At 52.6% G+C, this 25,167-nt stretch overlaps 1 long non-coding RNA gene across 1 annotated transcript in view; it reads left to right on the top strand.

The window, feature by feature from the left end:
- Window positions 1-305: 305 nt before the first annotated feature.
- The window catches only part of LOC112194929, a 28,440-nt gene continuing 3,578 nt past the window's right edge, over window positions 306-25,167 (top strand). Inside the window, exons 1-2 of the long non-coding RNA XR_005807777.1 lie at window positions 306-381; window positions 503-585. This is a non-coding gene — a long non-coding RNA (uncharacterized LOC112194929). The remainder of the gene's footprint in view (window positions 382-502; window positions 586-25,167) is intronic.

Below are 25,167 nucleotides of genomic sequence, written 5' to 3'. Positions count from 1 at the left end.
TTCGCCATCCCAATCACAGTTTTGGGAGGCCCAGCGAGCCTGCTCCGCCTCCAACTTCACGCGACGGCAGCTCAACCTTAAGTCTATCCAGATCTTCTTGTCTGACTTCGATTGGTCTTCTGAAAATCGAACACGGGCTCATCGATTCGTATCGCGACAAGTGGTACTCCTCTCGGTAAAGTCATTGTCCCGGTCCTCAATCTCTGAGATTAAATTTCAACTTTGGGTTCTAATTCTCCATTTAGTGGTTTGTTGATTCAAATGCTTTGAATTCATTCTCTGATTTGTTGATTTTTACTTTTGTAGACTCGGTACTGTGCGCGAAATTGAAAAGCTTGACCATGGTGGTTTCCGATTCTTCTTGCTCTGATGCAAATAAAGGTAATTTAGTGAAAACCCCCCTTTTGTTTTTTAGGGTTTCTTTGTAAAGCATTGGTCTTTTTCTTCTTTGGGACCCCAATTGAATCCGTTGATTTGAATTTCTTGATTTTTGTCCATGTAGATTTTGCTCGGGGAAATTGTTATAACCCAGAAGTTATTAGCACTACAAAATTCAGGGATGTAGTTGCAAATGACGTCTTAATGGTATCATCTTGCTCTTTTTCCTTCTTCTCCATGTTTCTTATGTGCATGGTTAATCAGACTCGGGCTAATTTAATGGTTCTCATGAATTTCAAATATTGAGGCCTTAGAGAAAAGTTTCTTTCATTGGATGGCGACTTGGAATTAGTTTATGTGATTTCATTTAAATTATTTATGATTCTGTTCAAACTTGGGTTGTTTGTCTAATTGACACAGCACAACCCTTAAAACGCATGATGCAGGTGTACATACATGTACATTTGCAAGTATAATTAGCTATAATGGGCCACGCTCATTGTACCGCCAGAGGTACTAATTCCAACCAAAGGAATGACATGCAGACACACTGCCAGACGGGCTACAGCCTCAACGTCGGACCACCTCCAGATCGCCGCCGACGCGCCGCCACGCGCCGCGCCAAGATGGCATCAGAGGCTTCTGAAAAGGGGAACTGAAGCATATCAGTCCCACATCGAAAACAAAGAGAAGGTCAACCTCTTCCTCACCCATAAAAGGTTCTCTCCTCTCTCCTTATTAATTAAGCATTCCATATTTACCTATTGTTACTTTGTCAACATAAATACATGGACTAACTTAGGCATCGGAGAGTCGAAGACCGCCCAACGCGGTCTCCCTCTGACGTCCCAGTGTGTTTTATTTGACAGATAGCGAAAGCTTTAAGAACATCGCAGGTATCGACCCGCCAGTCGGATCAGCGTTAACGAAGGTTCAGCTACCGCCGAACTTTTAGACATTAACATTGGCGCCGTCTGTGGGAATCCTTGAACAAAAGGCCATCCCACCACACTCACCATGACTAACGGTAGCGGGGGAAACGCTGAAGAGCAGGCAGACCATCCCTCCATCCCCCAACCCTCCGACCCAGCGGTAGGAGTTAACCGTGCACTATTCACAACCCCGGTCAACCCCGGCGGTGAGGTAAATCCAAGCAGCAGTCGACCCCCGGGCCAAGATCTCGTCACTATGTACGAGCTAGCACTAGCGGATCTTCATAAGGCAAACAGAGAACGTGAGGAGGAACGCAAAGAAAAGGCTGAAGCACAGGGACAAGTGGCTACGCTCATGCAAGGTTTTAAATATCGGTATTTTCATATCTATCGGTACTTTGAAAAAGGGAGATATCGGATATATCGGGGATACAGTGTACGAAAATATCGTTTTTGAAAAAAGTCAATTTATTAGAAATTTAGAACTACATATAAATACATATGAATGTAAACTTCATCTACATCCAAAAAGAGACTCTAGGCGGTTGAAAAGCCGCTCGTTGGTCTACAAAAATGCAATAATCAGACCAAGACATATGACCCATATAGTGCGAATTGTAGTGATGAACATGATAGTTATAAATCTCTCTTTAGAGCTGCCGACTGTTTCCCCTATAAGGGGATAATAAGGATGAACCCAACTAGATGACTGATCATATACTTCTCCATATTGATTATATCCATAAGCATCATAACCAAATTGATTGTTGCCTTCATGAGATTCATTTGAGATCCCACTGCGCTCTGTGCCTAAACTGATAGAGTCAAAACTTAAGGCAATTGAGGAAACATCAGATGGGGTACTTTGATCATCAGTTGCACCTCTAGTCCTCCTCCCATATCGGGTCTTCTCTTGAGCACCATGACCAGCTGTTCTCACTCCGTGGTCTTCATCTTGGGTGGCATGATCAAAATTACCTTCACAGGTAAATTGGAATCCTTCATCCACAGAAGATTGTCCATATTCATATCTTTCACCTCCACCACCTGTTCCGCTTCCACCCTCTCCACTATCATCAGAACTATCTGGAGTTGCTGTACCACCCCACGCATCATCACTATCTGAATTATCTTCTGGGTTTTTAACAACTTCTTCAGATAAGACTCTCTCTACGTTGATTCCAGCATTAGTTGCAGTTTCTACAACTTGTGGAAGAGGTCTTCCAGCTTCATCATCGAGGTGTGCAGGCATAATCCAATCATGAAGTGGATCAATGCCATTATCAAGCGGCTCGCTTGCAACATGATGTAGATCTATATAGTTGTTTTCATTGACCACATTATTCTTGGCCTGTTTATCTCGCAGCCGCAGCTTCATGTTGTAGTAGCAGTATACAAGCTTTTCCAACTTCTAATATGCCAAACGGTTCCTTTGCTTGGTATGAATAATAGCAAATGTACTCCAATTTCTCTCACACGCAGAAGAAGAAGCCGTTTGTGCCAAAATACGCATTGCAATTTTCTGCATGTTTGGTGCAGAATACCCAAATTGTGTCCACCAATCAGCTGTAAAGCTACTACAATGAGTTACTACTATAATAGATCAACATTTTCTATTAAAGAAATTATATGTGTGCGTATGTGTGTGTTTTAATGTATACATATACGGATATACCACAAACCTGTATTTTTTGTTTCTCTTGTTTTTCTTGCTATGGTTGACCCAAATGATTCCTTTGCATCTCTAAAGCATACAATCTACATTAACCATTTGAAAAGAGAAGAAAAGGGAAGAAAAGGTGGGGAGGGCCGGAGGGGACTACAGAAAAGAGGAGAAAATGGGAGAAAAATAGAGAATTGTCGGTTGCAGTTTGTTATATACTTATATATATTATATATGTTTGATTTTTTTTTAGAAGTACTATAACGTAGTCTATATATATAATCATTATTTTTTATTTTTATAACGTAGAGAATTACTGAGTTTTTTTTTTTTTACCTCAAATTTTACAGATATTTCTTCACTTTATCGGGATATATCGCAAATATCTAATATGTCGGGGATATTTGACGATGTCGGAGAAATTTCGCAGAAACGGTGACAGATAAGATATTTACCCCCATAAATATATCGGTTCGTCGAAAAAATGAGATATCGGGGGATATATCGGATATATCGCAGAGATTTTGAACCTTGCGCTCATGGCACGTTTCGAGGAACTAAAGAAGACGCTGGAGGCCACCGCCCGCCCAGCACAGAGCGAGCAGTCACGTAGCACCAGGCGTAGTCGACCCAGCACCGGCACATTGGTACCGGGGCCGGTCATACGGATGCAAGTACCGCTGAACCCACCTGAGTTGTTGGGAATGGGACCACCGCCCATACCCCAGCTAATGTTGGAGCAGGAGGCGGAATCACTCCCGCACACCAACCGCTCGGAGGCTAGGGCGAGGACTGAAGGCAGTCCACCTGTGCCGAGACGCAGGCCGTCCCAGCGGGTCGTTCAGGCTGATTCTGCCGCCGAAGCAACTGCCCAGATGTTGGAAAGGATGCACCAACTGGAGCAGAGGTTGATCCGGGCGGAGTCGGGCGTCCCAGCTCCAACTCAGAATCCGCTCTTCGCTTCCAGACCTGGGCCCTTCACCGCTGCAATTCTGTAGGCTGTCAGACCGACATATGCAAAAACCCCAAAGATGTTGCATTACGGCGGAATGTCTGATCCCTTCGTACACATGGACACCTTCAAGAAAGTCACCAACAACAAGGGGTTCGACGACGCCACATTGTGCCACTTGTTCAGCGAAACGTTGGATGGCGAGGCAATGAGCTGGTTCTTTGAGTGTCCGCCGGGGTCTGTCAGCTCATTCCATGCATTATCACACGCTTTCCTCTCCCGGTTCATCTTATTGTCCGCCGGGCATCACAACACAAGTCAGCTGTTCAGCGTCAAGCAGGGGGAGGACGAATCACTGAAGGCCTTCGTCACAAGGTGGCGAGCGGCAGCGTCTCAGTGCTGTGACCTAGACAAAACAATGGTATCAGCGGCCTTCAGGAAGGACTTCTCAAGGGACCGTTCCTCTATCACCTCAACTACAGTCATCCCAATGCAACGTATGACCACGTCATGAGTGAGGCGGTCATGCACGCCCAGGCGGAATTCATCACATATGGAGAGACCCCACCGCCACAAGCAACTCCAACAAAGTCAACACAGCCATCCTCCATTCATCAGGAAACCGCTGACAAGATACAGTCAGCACCGCCAACTGACAAGAAGAGGGAGTGGCAGCATAGCCACCACCAGAACAAGCGGCAGAAGGACCAGCATCACAACAAGGGCAACCGCCCAACCCATGGGGATAACCGCAACAAGCAGGCGGAGTCCTCCCAGCGATATGCAGTATTCACGGTCCTGACGGCCTCGTATGAGGACATCTACAATCAGTGCAAGGATCAGATCCCACCGCCACCCCCTCCAAGGTACCCAAAAAGGGGCAAACCCAGGAACACCGGCAAGTGGTGCAAATACCACGAGGACAGCGGCCACAATACCAACAGCTGCAATGCTCTCAAAACGGCCGTTGAAACCTTATACCGGGACGGCAGGCTAGAGCAGTTCAAGGTGAGCCAACCACCACCAGTAATTGCCAACGTTGAGACCTTGGGCCGCATCAACACCATCGATGGCGGTGCTCCAATCACCAGCATGTCTCACAGGGCAAGAAAGCGCTATGCACGCGCTAATCATCCCAAGGAGGTCTGCAACATCCGCTACGATAGATCCACCAAACTCCCAAGATCAGGATGGGAACCTAATACCTTCTCGGAGGAGGAGGAGCGCGGAGTGCATTTACCCCATGACAACCCATTCTTGGTCGATGCCATTCTTGGCAAATTCTCGGTGGGGAGAATCTTGGTGGATAGCGGGTCCGCTGTCAACGTCATCTTCAGCGGTTGCTACGACCATCTCAAGCGAAACAAAAAGCTACTCCAGGATCACGAGCCACTGCTCAGCTTCTCCGGTGACGTCACACAACCGCTAGGGTCGGATTACATGCGACTAGTTATTGGCACTAGTCCATGCATGGCGGAGGTACATACGGAATTCATTATTGTCGACTGTTTCAGTTCGTACAACGCCATCATTGGCCGACCAGCGCTTAACAAGCTCAAGTGCAACATTGCCGGGTACATGCTTCTCATGAAGTTCCCCACGCCCAACGGCACGGGCTGTGTGAGGGGAAGCCAGCAGCTGGCACGAGAATGTTATTCAACGACTATAGCACGGTCAACGCGCCGCCATGAAATTCTGACGGTGGGTAATGAGGCACCGCCACCAAACATCTTTGAGGATCCTAGAGATGAGGAAGAGAAATATGTAAGGAAGGAGCCGGTCAACCCGGACACATCGTTGAAAGTTGTCTGCATCTCAGACGAGCACCCTGAGCGGACAGTCCGCATAGGCGCCCAACTAAACCCAGAGGTGGAGGCAGAGCTCACTCAATTCCTACGTGATAACGCCGACGTCTTTGTATGGTCCTACGCGGACATGCCAGGTATCTCTCCTGAAATTATAACGCATAAACTGACCATCAAACCCTCCTTTTATCCCATCAAGCAGAAGCGAAGGGCCTTTGATGAGGAAAAATACCGCGCAATCGGAGAAGAAGTCGCCAAACTCCAGGACATTGGATTCATCCGCCAAGTCATCTATCCCCAGTGGATCTTAAATTTGGTAATGGTCAAAAAGCCCAGCGGCAAGTGGCGGATGTGTGTCGACTTCAAAAATCTCAACAAGGCATGCCCAAAGGATAGTTTCCCGCTACCTCGTATCGATCAACTAGTCGATTCAACCGCCGGACATGAGCTCCTCAGCATGATGGACGCTTTCTCCGGATATAATCAGATCAAGATGCACCCCAGCGACCAAGAATGCACCACCTTCACCACCGACAAAGGCCTCTACTGCTACAATGTCATGCCTTTCGGTCTGAAGAACGCCGGTGCAACTTACTAGCGGTTGATGAATGCCATGTTCGCTGAGCATCTGGGAAAAATCATCGAGGTCTACGTGGACGACATGCTAGTTAAGAGCATAAAGGCCAGTGGACATGTGGCAAACCTCAGGATCATAGTAACCATCCTCCTGGCCTATGGTATGCGCCTCAACCCAGAAAAATGTTTCTTTGCAGTCACCGCTAGCAAATTTCTGGGTTACATCGTCAGCGAGCGAGGTATTGAGGCTAACCCGGATAAGGTACAACCCATCCTTAACCTGGCGGACCCCGAGTATAAGGTGGACGTCCAGTGCCTCCAGGGCAAGTTAACCGCCCTTTCTCGATTCATCTCTCGACTCACTGATAAGTGTGCCCCATTCTTCAAACTCCTCAAAACAACTCACAAGAAGGTCATCGACTGGAACCCAGAATGTCAGGCGGCGTTCCAAGGCCTGAAGGAATACCTGGCGGCAGTCCCTCTCCTCTCTGTCCCGGTGCAAGGAGAAACACTATTCATATACCTAGCAGTATCGGCATCGGCGGTAAGTTGCGCCATTGTCCGGCGGGAAGGCCAAGATGAGCTCCCAGTGTTCTACGCCGGCAGAGGCATGAACGGAGCAGAAACAAGATATCCTCCCTTGGAGCAACTGGCCCTCGCACTCATCGTTGCCGCCAGACGCCTCCGCCAATACTTCCAGGCTCACACGATCCATGTGTTAACCAATCAGCCGCTAAGGCAAGTGATGCAGAATCCTGAACACTCGGGGCGCCTCAGCAAGTGGGCCATTGAGCTCAGCGAGTTCGACATAGAATACAGGCCAAGAACCGCCATGAAGGGCCAGGCAGTGGCGGACTTCATCGCTGAACTCACCGAGCGTCAGCCGGAACCCGGCGCTGAGACAGGTCCCGGAACACAAAGGGTAACAGTTGAGGAGGCAGATCCCCTACAGTCAGATTGGAACCTGTATGTGGACGGCTCCGCCAGCGCCAAGGCCAGCGGCGCCGGAGTCATCTTAACAGGACCCGGGGGACTAAACGCGGAGTACGCGTTGAAATTCAACTTCAAAGCTTCAAACAACATGGCGGAGTACGAGGCACTCATCGCCGGTCTGCTACTCGCCATTGACTCAGGGGCTGACAGCGTCAACATATTCAGCGACTCTCAGTTAGTCGTTAACCAGGTCAACGGCAGCTTCCAGGCCAAGGACCAGCAGTTAGCGGCATATTTGGGGTACGTCAAAACGTTGCTAAAAAAGTTCAAATTTCAGAACATCACACAAATCCCCAGGGAAAAGAACGCCAAGGCTGATTCACTGGCGAGACTGGCAACCGGCCAGCCACAGCCGAGTCCAATTCACACAAGGGTGGAATACCTTGACAAGCCAAGCATCACAAAGACCCTGGCGGAGATCTTCAACATTGAAGTCAACCCCAGCTGGATGGACGAAATCATTGCATACAAACGCAGCGGCACATTGCCAGAAGATAAGGTCCAGGCAAGACAGCTCAAGCGGAGAGCAACCCGCTACAACATCCAGAATGGAAAACTTTACCGCCAAGGATTCACCCATCCCAACCTCCGCTGTCTAACCCCAGAGGAGGGAAGGGTCGTCCTAGCGGAAATCCACGGCGGAGAATGTGGAAACCACTCAGGCGCCAGATCCTTGGCCAACCGCACATTGCGACAGGGCTACTTCTGGCCCACACTTGGCGATGACGCCCGGCAAATTTCGAGGTCTTGCCACAAATGCCAACAGTTTGCAGATCTCCCACATGCACCGGCAGAACCACTGTCAGTTATCATCTGCCCTTGGATTCACTCCACGTGGGGCCTCGATTTGATGGGAAGGTTCCAGACCGCCAAGGGCCAGTTCAAGTACATCATCGTCGCCATCGACTACAACAGCAAGTGGATAGAGGCGGAACCACTGACGGCAATCACTACCACCAAGGTCATTCGATTTCTCTGGAAGAACATCTACTGTCGCTATGGTGTCCCACATACAATCATTACAGACAACGGTACACAGTTCAACAACAAAGAACTCATATCGTTCACCGCCAACTTGGGCACCAAGTTAAGTTTTGCATCCGTCGCCCACCCCCAAACAAACGGCCAAGTCGAAGCAGCAAACAAGATAATCAAGAAGCTGCTAAAAAAGAAGCTCGACGACGCCAAGGGTTTGTGGGCGGAGAAGCTTCCAGAAGTCCTATGGGCCATCCGGACAACTCCAACTACCGCCACCGGCGAAACTCCTTTCTGTATGATGTTTGGCACGGAGGCGGTCCTGCCTATTGAAGTAACTCAGCCTACCGCTAGGGTCGAAGGTTACTGCCTAGACACCAACAACGACGGTGTCAACTTGGACAGGGACCTCCTAGAAGAAAAAAGACACAGGGCCCATTTGCACAACTTGCAAAACAAAAGGCTGGTTTCGCGTTTCTACAACGCCAGAGTCAAGGCCCGGAACCTCCAATTGGGGGACTGGGTAATGAAGGAAGTTATTCCCCCACCAACAAAACTCCGCCCAACTTGAGAAGGCCCGTACAAAATTGTGGAAGTCGTTAGCCCAGGCACCTTCTACTTAATGGACAAGGATGGCGTCACGTCGACCCACCCTTGGAATACCGAACACCTTCGGTATTACTACAAATAGTCAGACCGCTACCCAGGAGCATCTTGACTTAGCTAAATTTTTGTTCAATATTTAGCTAAGGGAAGCTACCCAACGGGTACTACCCCACTTTTGTACACTGGTCAATCAGCTATCAATGAAACGAGGAATTATTCAAACCATTGTTACCAAGTCTAGCACTGAGGGCAACTGGCAACGCCAACAATCGTCAGCGGACCTCGTCCGCTACATGGTGCACTTGGACCAATCTTAATTCCTTTAATGTTTCATTGATGGACAAACGACTCAAAGTGCTAGCAGTACAAACACATCATAGCAAACACCAATTCAATACTTCATTCCATTTCGCAACATTCATTACAAATTGTCATGCCTCAGCGGCTATATATGCCAAAAAAAAAAAAAACTAAGACAGTCTACTGTGGTCCCAGCTGGCTTCAGGGGTTGCCCTCGGCATCTTCTGCTTCAGCAGGCGGAGGCACAATCGCTCGACTCGTTTGATCGGACCCTCGCGCCGACGGACTTGGGGTCTCTATGGTGCCGTCCGCCCGGGTGTGCGCCGCCAGGAATCCAGCACGCGACACCTCCGACGGGGTGGGGTGGGGAGTCTGCTGGGACCCTTCCGCCGGATGTGCGCCACTTTCTCCACTGCCTGACCGGGCGCCTCCCGTTGGGGCAGGCACGGCATCTTTCTCCAGCGGGGTACTCTTGGCCGGCGGCACATCAGGCTGTGACGCTTTGGCGAAGTTGATGGCGCCCTTCCGCTTCAGCATGTCTATGTTTGCTACGGCTCCAGCCTTCGCTGACTCGATCATCGCCTTCTTAAACTCCACCGACTGCTTGAATGCTTCAACAGCGGCGGCCGCGGAGGTACTCCCTTCAGCCCTCAGGCGGGTGTTAATGTCTAAAAGTCTAGCGGTAGCTGGACCTTAGTTAACGCTGATCCGGCAGGCGGATCGATACCTTTGTTGTGAGTGGTTCCCGTTACCTGTCAAATAAAATACAATGGGCGTCAGAGGGAGACCGCGCCGGGCGGTCTTCAACTCTCCGATGCCTAAGTTAGTCAATGTATTTATGTTGACAAAGTAATAGTAGGTAAGTATTGAATGCGTCCTTAATGAGGAGAGAGGAGAGAACCTTTTATAGGTGAGGAAGAGGATGATCTTCTCTTTGTTTTCGATGTGGGACTGATGGTGCTTCAGTTCCCAGTTTCAGTAGCTTCTGATGCCATCTTGACACGGCGCGTGGCGGCGCGTCGGCGGTGCTTTGGGGTTGATCCGGGGCTCAGGCGGTAACCCGGCTAACTGTCTTTACGCCAGTCACTCATATGGTGGGTGTTGGTACCCCTGGTGGTACCATGAGCGTGGCTCATTATAGCTAATTATGCTTGCAAATGGACATGCATGTACAAGTCCCCCAAATCCCCAGTCAAGGAGGGCAATCTTGGTTGGGGAGTTGATCGGCGGTTTGAAGCGTTTCTCCCGCTAGACTTTGCAGAAGCATAATTAGCGTCAGTGCGTTGTCAACCATGGATTTACTGAGCAAACGCTTTGTGCCCTTTCGGGTGGGCCCCTGCTAGGCCCCCAGGGAGTCCCCCACTCCCCGGCTAAGATGGACCTCCGGATGGTCGTTGTTATTGTTTGTTGAGGGGGAGCTGCACGGAGCAGCGCTGCACGGAGCAGAGGGTGTTGGGTTGCGAGCCCAATCTTAGCACCCAGGTGACGGGGGTCAACGTACCTGATCAGGGCTGTCGTAGACTGTTGACTAGTCCCCGTGTCCCGTAGGGACATTCTGACCGTAACTCCGCGTGGCGGCGTTGTCAGAGAGGCGTGGCCTCGGGATCCGCCGCTGGCGGAAGTCCCCCGCTAGATGTAGCAGGAAGCAGCGTCAAGTAGACGTGCTTGGTATTTTATTGAGCGGTGTTGCGCTGAATAAAGTACGCAGCTTGTCAGATGAGAAATGGGGTCAGCCAGCGGTGCGCTGTGTAGCGGAGGACGCCCCGTTTACCAAATGAGGAGAGAAGCTCCGCCGGCGGGGTTTCGCTCAGCGGAGACTCCGTCACTTGGAAGATGACAAGTGAGGATCCGCTGGCGGGGTTTCGCTCAGCGGAGACTCCGTCACTTGGGAGATGCAAGTGAGGATCCGCTGGCGGGGTTTCGCTCAGCGGAGACTCCGTCACTTGGAAGATGACAAGTGAGGATCCGCTGGCGGGGTTTCGCTCAGCGGAGATTCCGTCACTTGGGAGATGCAAGTGAGGATCCGCTGGCGGGGTTTCGCTCAGCGGAGACTCCGTCACTTGGAAGATGACAAGTGAGGATCCGCTGGCGGGGTTTCGCTCAGTGGAGACTCCGTCACTTGGGAGATGTAAGTGAGGATCCGCTGGCGGGGTTTCGCTCAGCGGAGGCTCCGTCACTAGGGAGATGACAAGTGAGGATCCGCTGGCGGGGTTTCGCTCAGTGGAGACTCCGTCACTTGGGAGATGACAAGTGAGGATCCGCTGGCGGGGTTTCGCTCAGTGGAGACTCCGTCACTTGGGAGATGACAAGTGAGGATGGATCCGCTGGGCGGGGTTTTCGCTCAGCGGAGACTTGCCATGGTTGGGGGGTTTACTTGTCAGGTGGTGACTTCCCTTGGAAGCCAAAGAATGATGACGGTGGACACGTGGCTAACTCTGAGAGGGTTAGCGTCTGGAGGCTTGCCTCCTAAGCCTAGCCGTCTTCTCGTCATTAATGCGAGTAATGATGGATTTCGTAACCGAGGCGACGCCTCGGTTAATCCAGGGAGTTAATGAAGACGTGGGACACGTGTACGGTTGGTACGTGATGTAGTTTTGTAGCGGACGGCTCAGGATTATTTGATGTTGACATAAAAAGGGGGGAACTGAGCGAGTTTCGACATTTCTGGAAAATCTTCAAATCTGAGTCGCCTGCTTCGAGCCTTGTTCGCCTGCGAATTGCGAAGGAGATCCCCGAGTTTGCGTGGAGTAGTCGGACTGGAGAGGACGAAATCTGTTAGTGAAGACGAACTGCACTCCAAAGTCTTCGACGTGAGGTTGGTATTTCGGATCCTCTTCCTGTTTCATTGAATCTGCAATGGTGGTTTCTGGGTTTTGGTATTTCTGTTGATGGTATGATATTGCCTCTGTGCTGTTTTCGGAGGGTGTAGGGAGAGATTTGAGGGAGGTTATGGTGTTTGACAGAAAGTTGGGGTTTTGGGTTTTGCTAGACGGTCTAATCTGGGTTGAGCGTGCGGTTGTTTTTGTTTTGGTATTTTTGTGGGTAGTTGTTCTTGGCATCTTTGGCTATATCTGATGTGAGAGTAGGTTAGATCTGTATTTGTGCTAACTGATGTGGGTTTTAGGGTTTGGGATGGCCAACGTCATAGATATTTCGAGCAGTGAGGATTCTGGGTCTGACGTGTCGTTCAGCGTGGCGGATATGACCTTTATTGACTCGTTGCGTCCGTCTGCCCATGCAGGAACCTCACTGCCAGAACCGCTTGAAGTTGAGCCACTTCGGACCATCCCCTGGGAAATAGCTATGGATCGTGGTTCGCGTCCAGAGAGCTCTAGGGCGGGTGAGTTGGCTAGGCGCGACGAGCGCTTGGCGAGCAATAGTGCTGCTAGCGGCTCCGCTGGCGAAGGGGAAGCGCCGGGCCAAAATGTCGAGTCGGCGTGGTACCTCTCAGATGGCACCGCCGTCGACGAGGCAGGTGGGCGGATGGATGCCGCCGCTGTTAACCGGATGAAGCGGACGTTCCGGTTGCCGGGCTCGGTGAAGCTGCGCCCCCGACAGCGGATGAGAAGGCCTCGATGCTCCCAGTGGGATGTGCTGCCGTGCACGAGGCCATATTCCGCCAAGGAGTGACATTCCCGCTAGTGCCCAATCTCCAAATTCTTGTGTGCGAGTTTGGTCTTGCCTTTGGGCAGATCTGTCCCAACATGTGGCGGTTGCTGTTGGCGATGAACTCCCTGTGGCGCTTGTCGGGGTGCGAGGGGCCTACCGTGGCGGAAGTGCTTCACTTCTACGAGCTAGTGTACGTGAAGCACCGAGGTTGCAGAGGGTGCGTGAACCTAAGCCGCCGCCAGGGAGCGCCCAAGTTGATTGAGAATCTAAGGGACTCAATGTCCTACTGGCGGGGGACCTTCTGCGTCGCCACAGATGGCTGGGAGTACCATACTAGGTCGAATGTGGAGGGGCCGACGTTTAAGACTAAGTCGGAATTCCAGCCCATCCGAGGTTGGCAACTGGTTTCCGCTAAAACTAACTGGCGGTTTCAAACTTTTGCAAACCTGCGGTTTTTGCTAATGATTATTGTGTTTGTGCAGCGGGACTAAGGTATATTCTGACGCGCGAAGAGGAGTGTCGCGTGGCGAGGATCCGCGGCTGCTGGCGGAACCGCAATTTGCTTGACTTCCGTCTTCTGACCGGTTGGGAATTGCTGGTCGACCTGGGGCTAACTCGCTCTATTGGTGAGAGCCACTCCGCCACACCTCATCATTTTTTTTTTTTTTTTTTTTTTTTTTTTTTTTTTTTGATCCGGACTGACGGGTGTTTGTGTTTTTCTTTTCAGAAACCCCGCCCGGTAACAAATCTAGTCGCGACGCTTTCGAAAAAGCAATGGATCGTGCCGAGATAGAAAATTTTCTGGAGGCCATGTATGCCGAGGGGCTGGCGGCCCAGCAGACGGTGGTGAACCCGGAGACGCTGGTGCTGAGCCAGTCTGAGGTTGCGGTGGAGCTGCCGATGCCGCACCACTCCCATCTGGGTGAGGATGGCCTGCCGGTAGTGCAGGCGGACACCCAAGTGGGTGGCGGGGAGAGGGGGAATGTTGGTACAAGGCCGCGGGAGCGGATGCCTACCACCCGGCGCGGTCCTCAAAAGAAGACGGTGCAGCCGACGGGGACTGCCACCGAGTCCCGGGGTGAGCCGCTGGTGCGGGTGACGAGGACCGCTGCTGGGACACAACGGGCGTTGGAGAAAAAACGCCGGCAGCCTGACTCCCCCGACGAGGAAGAGGAAGAAGAGGTGGTGATCGGAGTCCGCCAACAAAAGAAGGCTCGACAAGCTGCGTCGAAGGGTGCAGTGGCGGAGGGGGAGGCAGCAGCCGTCAGTGATCTGGACTCCTTTGCCGAGTATGCGCCATTCATGACAGAAGGGGAGCGGGCATTCCTTTTCCATTTGTGCGAGCGGCTGGGGTTCGGGGGTCTGGCGGGCATATCGCGCCCGACGGCAATTGACCAATCGCCCTTCAGCTCGGCGTTTGGTCAAATATCTGCGGGGTTACATGATATGTTCGAGGCGGCGTCTAAGCAGCCCCGGATTGAGGAAGAGCTCAGGGGGGAGATCGGAGGTCTCCAGAGGGAGCTGGCGGAGGCCAAGGAGAGATTGGCGGAGGCCGAGCAGGGGCTGGCCAAGGCGGAGTGTGACTATGCGGACGCCCGCGGCAAGCTTAATGCGGCCATAAGGCGGGACCTGGAGAGGAATGAACGCGTCTCCCAGTTGGAGCAGGAGATCGCATTGCTGCAGGAGCGGATAGCCGCTAAAGATAAGAAGCTCATTATTGTGCAGCGGGAGTCTGCCGCCAGACTGGGTGAGATGCAGCGGCTGGACGGGGAGGTCAACCGCCTGAAAAATGAACAGAGTTCTTCTGCAGCCGCCGCCGTTGAAGCGTTCAAGATGTCGGCGGAGTATAAAAAGACATTGACCGAAGCGGCGAAGTCTGGGGCCCGGGCAAATATAGACATGTTGACGCGGAAGGGCGCCATTGACTTTGTAAAGGCGTCACAGCCCGACGTGCCGGTGGTCGAGGGTGTCCCGCCGGAGACAGAAGTCGTGCCTCCCACTGCGGCAGGTACCCATTCGGGCAGCGGGGAAAGTGGCTCCCATCCGCCGGAAAGGTCCCGGCAGACTCCCCAGCAGACCCCGTCGGAGGTGTCACGTGCCGGATTTCTGGAGGCACACACCCGGGCGGATGGTACAATGGAGACTCCCAGTCCGACAGCTCGAGGGTCCGATCAGGCGAGCCGATCGGTCGTGCCGCCGCCAGTTGAAGCCGGAGAAGCCGAAGACAACCGCTGAAGCCAGCTGAGACTTCCATAGGTTTTTTTTTTTTTTTACACTGTAATAATGAACTATTTTGGGTGGGGAGTCCCAGCCCTGAAATGAAATTTCAGAGTTTGACGTTTGTCATGATGTGTTTGTACCGCTAGAGTTTTGACGTAGAGATTTTTCTTTTGCCAAGCAATGAAACATTAAAGGAATTAAAATTGGTCCAAGTGCACCACGTAGCGGACGTGGTCCGCTGACGATTCCTGGCGTTGCCAGTTGCCCTCAGTGCTAGACTTGGTAACAATGGTTTGAATAATTCCTCGTTTCATTGATAGCTGACTGATCAGCGTTTACAAAAGAGGGTAGTACCCGTTGGGTAGCTTCCCTTAGCTAAATATTGAACAAAAATTTAGCTAAGTCAAGATGCTCTTGGGTAGCGGCATGACTATTTGTAATAATACCGAAGGTGTTCGATATTCCAAGGGTGGGTCGTTGTGACGCCGTCCTTGTCCATTAAGTAGAAGGTGCCTGGGCTAACGACTTCCACAATTTTGTATGGACCTTCCCAAGTTGGGCGAAGCTTTGTTGGCGGTGGAATGACTTCCTTCATTACCCAGTCCCCCAGTTGGAGGTTCCGGGCCTTGACTCTGGCGTTGTAGAAACGCGATACCCGCTGCTTGTTTTGCAGGTTGCATAGGTGGGCCCTGTGTCGCTTTTCCTCCAGGAGGTCCTTGTCCAGGTTGATGCCGTCAGTGTTGGTCTCTGGGCGGTAGCCCTCGACTCTGGCGGTAGGTTGAGAGACCTCAATGGGCAGGACAGCCTCCGTTCCGAACATCATGCAGAAGGGAGTTTCACCTGTTGCGGAAGTTGGGGTTGTTCTGATGGCCCATAGAACTTCCGGGAGTTTCTCCGCCCATAGACCCTTTGCTTTGTCGAGTTTTTTCTTCAGCAGCCTTTTGATTATCTTGTTTGCTGCTTCGACCTGACCGTTGGTCTGGGGGTGGGCGACAGATGCAAAACTCATCTTAGTACCCAAGTTGGCGGTGAAAGAGATGAGCTCCTTGTTGTTGAATTGTGTGCCATTGTCGGTGATTATCGTGTGTGGGACACCGTAACGGCAGTAGATGTTCTTCCAGAGGAAGTGAATTACCTTGGCGGTAGTTATTGCTGTTAGTGGTTCCGCCTCTATCCACTTGCTGTCGTAGTCGATAGCCACTATAATGTACTTGAACTGGCCCTTGGCGGTTTGAAATTTTCCCATCAGATCCAGGCCCCAAGTTGAGTGGATCCATGGGGCGACGATGACCGATAGTGGTTCCGCCGGTGCATGCGGGATGTCAGCAAATTGTTGGCACTTGTGGCATGATCTTGCTACCTGGCGGGCATCGTCGCCGAGAGTAGGCCAAAAATAGCCTTGTCGCATTGTGCGATTGGCTAAGGATCTGGCGCCTGAATGGTTTCCGCATTCTCTGCTATGAATTGCTGCCAGAACGACCTTTCCCTCCTCTGGGGTTAGGCAGCGGAGGTTGGGATGGGTGAATCCCTGGCGGTACAGCTTGCCGTTCTGGATGTTGTAGCGGGTTGCCCTCCGCTGGAGTTGTCGCGCCTTAACTTTGTCGTCCGGCAATGTGCCGTTGCGCTTGTACTCAATGACTTCGTCCATCCAGCTGGTATTGACCTCAATGCTGAAGATCTCCGCCAGGGTTTTTGCGATACTTGGCTTGTCAAGACATTCCACTCTTGTGTCCGCTGGACTCTGATGTGGCTGGGCGGTTGCTAGCCTTGCCAGTGAGTCAGCCTTGGCGTTCTTTTCCCTGGGGATTTGTGTGATGTTATGAAATTTGAATTTCTTGAGGAGTGTCTTAACGTACCCCAAGTATGCCGCTAACTGTTGGTCCTTGGCCTGGAAGCTGTCATTGACCTGATTTACGACCAACTGGGAATCACTGAAGATGTTGACGCTGTCAGCCCCTGAATCGATGGCGAGGAGTAGGCCGGCAATGAGTGCTTCGTATTCCGCCATGTTGTTGGAGGCTTTGAAGTTGAATTTTAGTGCGTATTCCACATTCAGCCCCCCAGGGCCTGTGAGGATGACTCCTGCGCCGCTGGCCTTGGCGCTGGCGGAGCCGTCCACATGCAGGTTCCAATCTGATTGTAGGGAGCTGGCTCCTTAGCGGTGACCATTTCCGTCCCGGGAAAATTCTCCGTGCTGGGACTGGGCTGACGCTCAGTGAGCTCGGCGATGAAGTCCGCTACCGCCTGACCCTTCATGGCGGTTCTTGGCTTGTAGTCTATGTCAAATTCACTGAGCTCGATGGCCCACTTGCTGAGGCGCCCTGAATGTTCAGGGTTCTGCATCACCTGTCTCAGTGGTTGATTGGTCAGCACGTGGATTGTGTGCGCTTGAAAATACTGGCGGAGGCGCCTGGCGGCAACGATGAGTGCAAGAGCTAGCTGCTCTAAGGGTGGATACCTTGTTTCTGCCCCGTTCATGCCCCTGCCGGCGTAGAAAACTGGGAGCTCGTCCTGTCCCTCCCGCCGGACAATGGCGCAACTCACCGCTGATACTGATACCGCTAGGTATATGAACAGTGTCTCTCCTTGCACAGGGATAGAGAGTAGTGGGACTGCCGCCAGGTAATCCTTCAAGCCCTGAAACGCCGCCTGACATTCTGGGTTCCAGTTGATGACTTTCTTGTGAGTTGTTTTGAGGAGTTTGAAAAATGGGGCACACCTGTCAGTGAGCCTGGAGATGAATCGAGAGAGGGCGGTTAACTTGCCTTGGAGTCATTGGACGTGTACCTTATACTCAGGGTCTGCCAGGTCGAGTATGGCCTGCACCTTGTCCGGGTTAGCCTCGATGCCTCGTTCACTGACGATATAACCCAGAAATTTGCTGGCGGTGACGCCAAAGAAGCATTTTTCTGGGTTGAGGCGCATGCCATAGGCCAGGAGGATGGTAACTATGATCTTGAGGTTTGCCACGTGTCCGCTGGCTTTTATACTCTTGACCAACATGTCGTCCACGTAGACCTCGATTATCTTGCCCAAATGTTCAGCGAACATAGCATTCATCAGCCGCTGATAAGTTGCTCCGGCGTTCTTCAGACCGAAAGGCATAACATTGTAGCAATAGAGGCCCTTGTCGGTGGTGAAGGTGGTACACTCCTGATCGCTGGGATGCATCTTGATCTGATTGTAGCCGGAGAAAGCGTCCATCATGCTGAGGAGTTCATGCCCGGCGGTTGCGTCAACCAGCTGATCAATGCGTGGGAGAGGGAAACTGTCCTTTGGGCACGCCTTGTTGAGATTTTTGAAGTCGACACACATCCGCCACTTGCCGCTAGGCTTCTTGACCATGACCAGGTTGGAGATCCATTGGGGATAGATTACCTGGCGGATGAATCCAATGCCCTGGAGTTTGGCGACCTCTTCTCCTATGGCGCGGTATTTCTCCTCGTCGAAGGCCCTTCGCCTCTGCTTGATGGGATGGAAGGATGGCTTAATGGTTAGTTTGTGTGTGATGATTTCGGGAGAGATACCTGGCATGTCCGCATATGACCATGCGAAAACGGCGGCGTTGTCCCGCAGGAATTGAGTGAGTTCTGCGGCTACTTCTGGGTCTAGCTGAGCTCCTATGCGGACTGTCCGCTCTGGGTGCTCGTCAGAGATGCTGATGACCTTCAACGATGTTTCAGGATTGACCGGTTCCTTCCTTACGTATTTCTCCTCCTCATCCCTAGGATCCTCGAAGATATCTGGTGGCGGTGCCTGATTTCCTACCGTTAGGATTTCGTGGCGGCGGGTTGACCGCGCAATGGTGGTAGAGTAGCATTCTCGTGCCAGTTGCTGACTTCCCCTGACACAGCCTGTGCCGTTGGGTGTGGGGAACTTCATGAGAAGCATGTATCTGGCGATGATGCATTTGAGCTTGTTGAGTGCCGGCCGTCCTATGATGGCGTTATACGAACTGAAACAGTCCACAATTATAAATTCGGTATGTATCTCCGCCATACATGGACTGGAGCCGATGGTTAACCGCATGTAGTCAGAGCCCAGCGGCTGAGTGATATCGCCGGAGAAGCTAAGCAATGGCTCATGGTCTTGTAGTAGTTTCTTGTTCCGCTTAAGGTTGTTGTAACAACCGCTGAATATGACATTGACAGCAGATCCGCTATCCACCAAGATTCTTCCTACTGACCATCTGTCGAGAATGGCATCGATCAGGAATGGGTCGTCATGGGGTAGATGTACTCCTCGCTCCTCCTCCTCTGAGAAGGTGATGGGCTCCCAACCAGACTTTGGGAGTTTGGTGGATCTCTCGTAGCGGATGTTACAGACTTCCTTTGGGTGATTGGCGCGTGCGTAACGCTTTCTTGCCCTGTGAGACATGTTGGTGATTGGAGCCCCGCCGTCGATGGTGTTGATGCGGCCCAGTGGCTCAATGTTGGCAATCACAGGTGGCGGTTGGCGCACCTTGAATTGATCCATCTTGCCGTCACGGTATAGGGTCTCAATGGTTGTTTTGAGAGCGTTGCAACTGTTGGTATTGTGACCGCTGTCCTCGTGGTACTTGCACCACATGCCGGTGTTTCTTGGCTTACCCTTTTTGGGGAATCTCGGCGAGGGTGGCGGTGGTATCTGATCCTTGCACTGATTGTAAATCTCCTCGTACGAGGCTGTGAGGACGGTGAACACTGCATACCGCTGAGAGGATTCCGTCTGCTTGTTGCGATTGTCCCCCTGGGATTGGCGGTTGCCCTTGTAGTGGTTGTCTTTCTGCCTCTTGCTTTGGTAACCGCCCTGCTGCCATTCCTCTTCTTGTCAGCTGGCGGTGCAGTGGGGGCTTTGCTGGCGGTCTCTTGATGGCTGGAGGAGGGTTGAGATGACTTTGTTGGTGTTGCTGGTGGCGGTGGGGTTTCTCCATATGTGATAAACTCTGCCTGGGCATGAATGACCGCCTCACTCATAAGGTGATCATACGCCGCATTTGGATGATTGTAGTTGAGGTGATATAGGAATGGTCCCTTGAGGAGTCCCTGCTTGAAAGCCGCCGAAGCCATTGTTTTGTCGAGATTGCGGCACTGAGATGCTGCCGCTCGCCATCTTGTGACGAATGCCTTCAATGATTCGTCCCCTCCCTGTCTGACGCCAAACAACTGGCTCGTGTTGTGATGACCGGCGGACAACAAGATGAATCGAGAGAGGAAAGCATGAGATAATGCGTGGAATGAGTCGATGGACCCTGGCGGACACTCGAAAAACCAACTCATTGCCTCACTATCCAGCGTTTCGCTGAACAAGTGGCACAGGGTGGCGTCATCAAATCCCTTGTTGTTGGTGACCTTCTTGAACGTGTCCATGTGGACGAAGGGATCGGTCTTACCGCTATAATGTGACATTTTTGGGGTCTTTGCAAACGGTGGTCTGACGGCTTGCAAAATTGTGGCGGTGAATGGGCCTGGCCTGGACGCGAAGAGTGGGTTTGGGGCTGGCGCCGGGGTGCCTGCCTCCGCCAGGATTAATCTCCGTTCTAACTGCTGCATCCTCTCCAAAATTTGGGTGGTTGCGTCGCCAGCGGGGCCCGCTCGGGCGTTCCGCGGAGCGAACCCCCGCCCGGGAATGGGTAGATTACCCTCAGTCCTTGTTCTAGTCCTCGAGTGGTGGGTGCGCAGCGATGACTCCGCCTCCTGCTCCGGCAGTTGTGGGATAGGGGGTGGTCCCATTCCTGCCAGCTCAGGTGGGCTTAGCGGTACCTGCATTTGCACGATGGGTCCTATACCAGCGGTAGGCCGGCTGTGTCTGGTGCTGTGTGACTGCTCACTTCGTGCAGGGTTGGCGTTTGCGTCCAGCGTTCGCCTTAGCTCGTCGAAACGTGTCATCAGCGTGGCCACTTGGTTTTGGGCCTCCGCCTTCTCCTTGCGTTCCTGCTCGCGCTCTCTGTTTGCTTTGTGGAGGTCCGCCAGCGCCAGTTCATACAAGGCGGTGAGGTCCTGACCTGGGGGACGGCTGCTGCTTGGATTTGTTTCACCGCCTGGGTTGACCGGGGTGTTGAATAGTGCGCGGTTGATGCTTACCGCTGGGCGGGCGGGTTGGGGAACGGCGGACTGGTCTGCCTGCTCCCCGATATTTCCCCCGCTACCGTTAGTCATGGTAACTGTGATGGGATGACCTTCTGTTCAAGGATTCCCACAGACGGCGCCAATGTTAATGTCTAAAAGTCTAGCGGTAGCTGGACCTTAGTTAACGCTGATCCGGCAGGCGGATCGATACCTTTGTTGTGAGTGGTTCCCGTTACCTGTCAAATAAAATACAATGGGCGTCAGAGGGAGACCGCGCCGGGCGGTCTTCAACTCTCCGATGCCTAAGTTAGTCAATGTATTTATGTTGACAAAGTAATAGTAGGTAAGTATTGAATGCGTCCTTAATGAGGAGAGAGGAGAGAACCTTTTATAGGTGAGGAAGAGGATGATCTTCTCTTTGTTTTCGATGTGGGACTGATGGTGCTTCAGTTCCCAGTTTCAGTAGCTTCTGATGCCATCTTGACACGGCGCGTGGCGGCGCGTCGGCGGTGCTTTGGGGTTGATCCGGGGCTCAGGCGGTAACCCGGCTAACTGTCTTTACGCCAGTCACTCATATGGTGGGCGTTGGTACCCTGGTGGTACCATGAGCGTGGCTCATTATAGCTAATTATGCTTGCAAATGGACATGCATGTACAGCGGGTAACCTCACCCTCCAGCCGCTTCACCTCAGTCATTCTGGCGGCGGACTCCCGCTGCACAACAATGAGTTTTTGTCCTTGGCGGCTATCCGCTCCTGCAGCAGGGCGATGTCCTGCTCCAACTTGGAGACGCGTTCATTCCTCTCCAAGTCCCGCTCGATGGCTACGTTGAGCTTACCGCGGACGTCGGCATAGTCACATTCCGCCTTGGCCAGCCCCCGCTCTACCTCCGCCAGTTGCTCATTCGCCTCCGCCAACTCCCTCTGGAGACCTTGGATTTCCTCCCTGAGCTCCCCCTCGACCAGGGGCTGCTTTGACGCCGCAACGAACATGTCATGCAGTCCCGCCGATATTTGACCAAACGCCGAGCTGAAGGGCCATTGGTCAATTGCCGTGGGGCCTGAGATACCCGTTAGGCCGCCGCACCACCTTCTCCTTTTGGGGGCCACGCCTACTGGCAGGCATCCGCTCCTTTTGTTGCCCAGCTGCAGCGCTTCCCCTCTCCCCGCCGGCCACTTGGGTCCCCGCCTGCACTACCGGCAGACCATCCTCACCAAGATGGGAGTGGTGCGGCATTGGCAGCACCACCGGAACCTCGGACTGGCTCAGCGCCAGTGTCTCGAGGTTCACCAGCGTCTTCTGGGCTGCCAGCCCCTCGGCGTACATGGTCTCCAGAAAGTTGTCTATCTCCGCGCGGTCCATTGCTTTTTTAAAAGCGTCGCGACTCGATTTGTTACCCGGCGGGGTTTCTAAAAATATTATAAAAAAAACCCGTCAGTCCGGATCACTTGTTACAAAAAAAAAATGGTATGGCGGAGATTTCTCACCAACGGAGCGAGTTAGCCGCTGTTCGACCAGTAACTCCCAACCGGTCAGAAGTCGGAAGTCCAACAAATTGCGGTTCCGCCAGCAACCTCTGATCCTCGCTACGCGACACTCCTCTTCGCGCGTTAGAGTATACCGCAGTCCCGCTGCACAAACACAGTAATCGTTAGTAAGAATACAAGTCTGCAAATACATGAACCCGCCAACTACGTTCAGCGGAAACCGGTTACCAACCTCGGATGGGTTGGAACTCCGACTTAATCTTAAATGTCGGCCCTTCCTCGTTCGACCTGGCGTGATACTCCCAACCCTCTGTGGCGACGCAGAAGGTCCCCACCAGTAGGACATTGAGTCCCTTAGATTCTCGATCAATTTGGGCGCTCCCTGACGGCGGCTCAGGTTCACTTGCCCTCTGCAACCTCGGCGCTTCACGTACACCAGCTCGTAGAAGTGAAGCACTTCCGCCACAGTAGGTCCCTCGCACCCGGACAACCGCCACAGTGAGTTCATTGCCAACATCAACCGCCACATGTTGGGGCAAATCTGACCGAAGGCAAGGCCAAATTCGCACACCAGGATTTGGAGATTTGGCACCAGCGGGAGTGTCACTCCTTGGCGGAATATCGCCTCATGCACGGCCGCAAATCCCACTGGGAGAATCGACGCCTTCTCATACGCCATCGGCGGGCGGAGCTTCACCGAGCCCGGCAACCGGAACTTCTGCTTCATTCGAGTGACAGCGGCGGCGTTCATCCGCCCTCCTGCCTCGTCGACGGCGGTGCCATCCTGGAGGAACCACGCTGACTCAGCATTCTACCCTGCTGCTTCTTCTTCCCCAGCAGAGCCCTGGCAGCACTATTGCTCGCCAAACGCTCGTCGCGCCTAGCTTTGGCAACAGCGGCCTCACCCACCCTAGAGCTCTCTGGACGCGGACCACTACCCATAGCTACTTCCCAAGGTATGGTCTGTAGCGGCTCAACCTCTAGCGGTTCTGGCAGTGAGGTTCCTGCATGGGCAGACGGACGCAACGAATCAATAAAAATCCTATCCGCCGCGCTGAACGACACGTCGGACCCGGAATCCTCACTGCTCGAAATCTCTATGACGTTAGCCATCCCAAACCTAAAACCCACACCAGTTAGCACAAACACAGATCTAGCCTATTCTTACATCAGTTATAGCCAAGGGCATCAAGGGCAAAACCCAGAAAATCCCAAAGTAGGAACAAACGCACTCAACCCAGATTCGACCATCTAACAAATCCCTAAACACCAAGTCTTTGCCAACCACCATAATCCAACACACCCCCCCCCCCCCCCCCCCCCCCCAAATCTCATTTTACACCTCAGAACACGCCAAAGAAAAACAGGAATCATCCCAGAAAGACAAAAACAACAAAACCCAGAAAATAGCAGATCCAATAAAACAGGAAAAAGGAAATCCAGATACCAACCTTGGTGGTGAAGCCTACGTTACGATGGTGCACAGCAATCTTAGGGGGGTGCTATCGTCGTTTCTCCGGGAACGATATCTCCAGGCTCTGGCAACCTCTTTCTTCAGTCTCGGACAAGCAGAGCGAGCAGAACACGACTGTGAGTTTGAAGCTTTTACCAAAGTGTCAAATCTCGCTGGGTTTCCCCCCCTTTTATGTCAACATCAGCGCGTTCTCCGCCGTCCGCTAAAAAACGACATCACACGACAGCCGTACACGTGTCACAGACCTCCACTTACTACCCGGATTAACCGAGGCGTCGCTTCGGTTGCGAAATCCATAATTACTATCATTTATGGCGAGAAGACGGCCAGGCTTAGGGGACAAGCCTCCGCACGCTAACCCCCTGCGGGTTAGACACGTGTCAACCACCACCAGACGAAGCATCTGGTGGAAGTAACCACTGGGATGACTTCACCAACTGACGAAGTCTCCGCTGAGCGAAACCCCGCCAGCGGAACTTCTCCCTTGTCATCCTCCAACTGACGAAGTCTCCGCTGAGCGAAACCCCGCCAGCGAAACTTCTCCCTTGTCATCCTCCAACTGACGAAGTCTCCGCTGAGCGAACCCCCGCCAGCGGAACTTCTCCTTTGTCACCCTCCAAGTGACGAAGTCTCCGCTGAGCGAAGCCCCGCCAGCGGAACTTCTCCCTTATCATCCTCCAAGTGATGAAGTCTCCGCTGAGCGAAGCCCCGCCAGCGGAACTTCTCCCTTATCATCCTCCAAGTGACGAAGTCTCCGCTGAGCGAAGCCCCGCCAGCGGAACTTCTCCCTTGTCATCTTCCAACTGACGAAGTCTCCGCTGAGCGAAGCCCCGCCAGCGGAACTTCTCCTTTGTCACCCTCCAAGTGACGAAGCCTCCGCTGAGCGAAACCCCGCCAGCAGAACTTCTCCCTAGCCATCCTGCAAGCGGGGTGTCTTCCGCTATACACCTCTGGCGGAACCCCCCTTTCAACTTGCAAATTGCGTGCTTTGTTCAACGCAACATCGTTCAGACAAAATACCGCCAGGCACGTCTACCAGACGCTGCTTCTTGCTACATTTAGCGGGGGGATACCCGCCAAACGGCGAATCCCGAGGCCACGCCTCACTCTGACAACGACCGCCACACAGCGTTACCGTCAGACCGTCCCT

This window comes from Rosa chinensis, chromosome 3, assembly GCF_002994745.2.
Source record: "Rosa chinensis cultivar Old Blush chromosome 3, RchiOBHm-V2, whole genome shotgun sequence".
Taxonomy (NCBI): domain Eukaryota; kingdom Viridiplantae; phylum Streptophyta; class Magnoliopsida; order Rosales; family Rosaceae; genus Rosa; species Rosa chinensis.
This window is presented reverse-complemented; position numbering and strand designations above follow the sequence as displayed.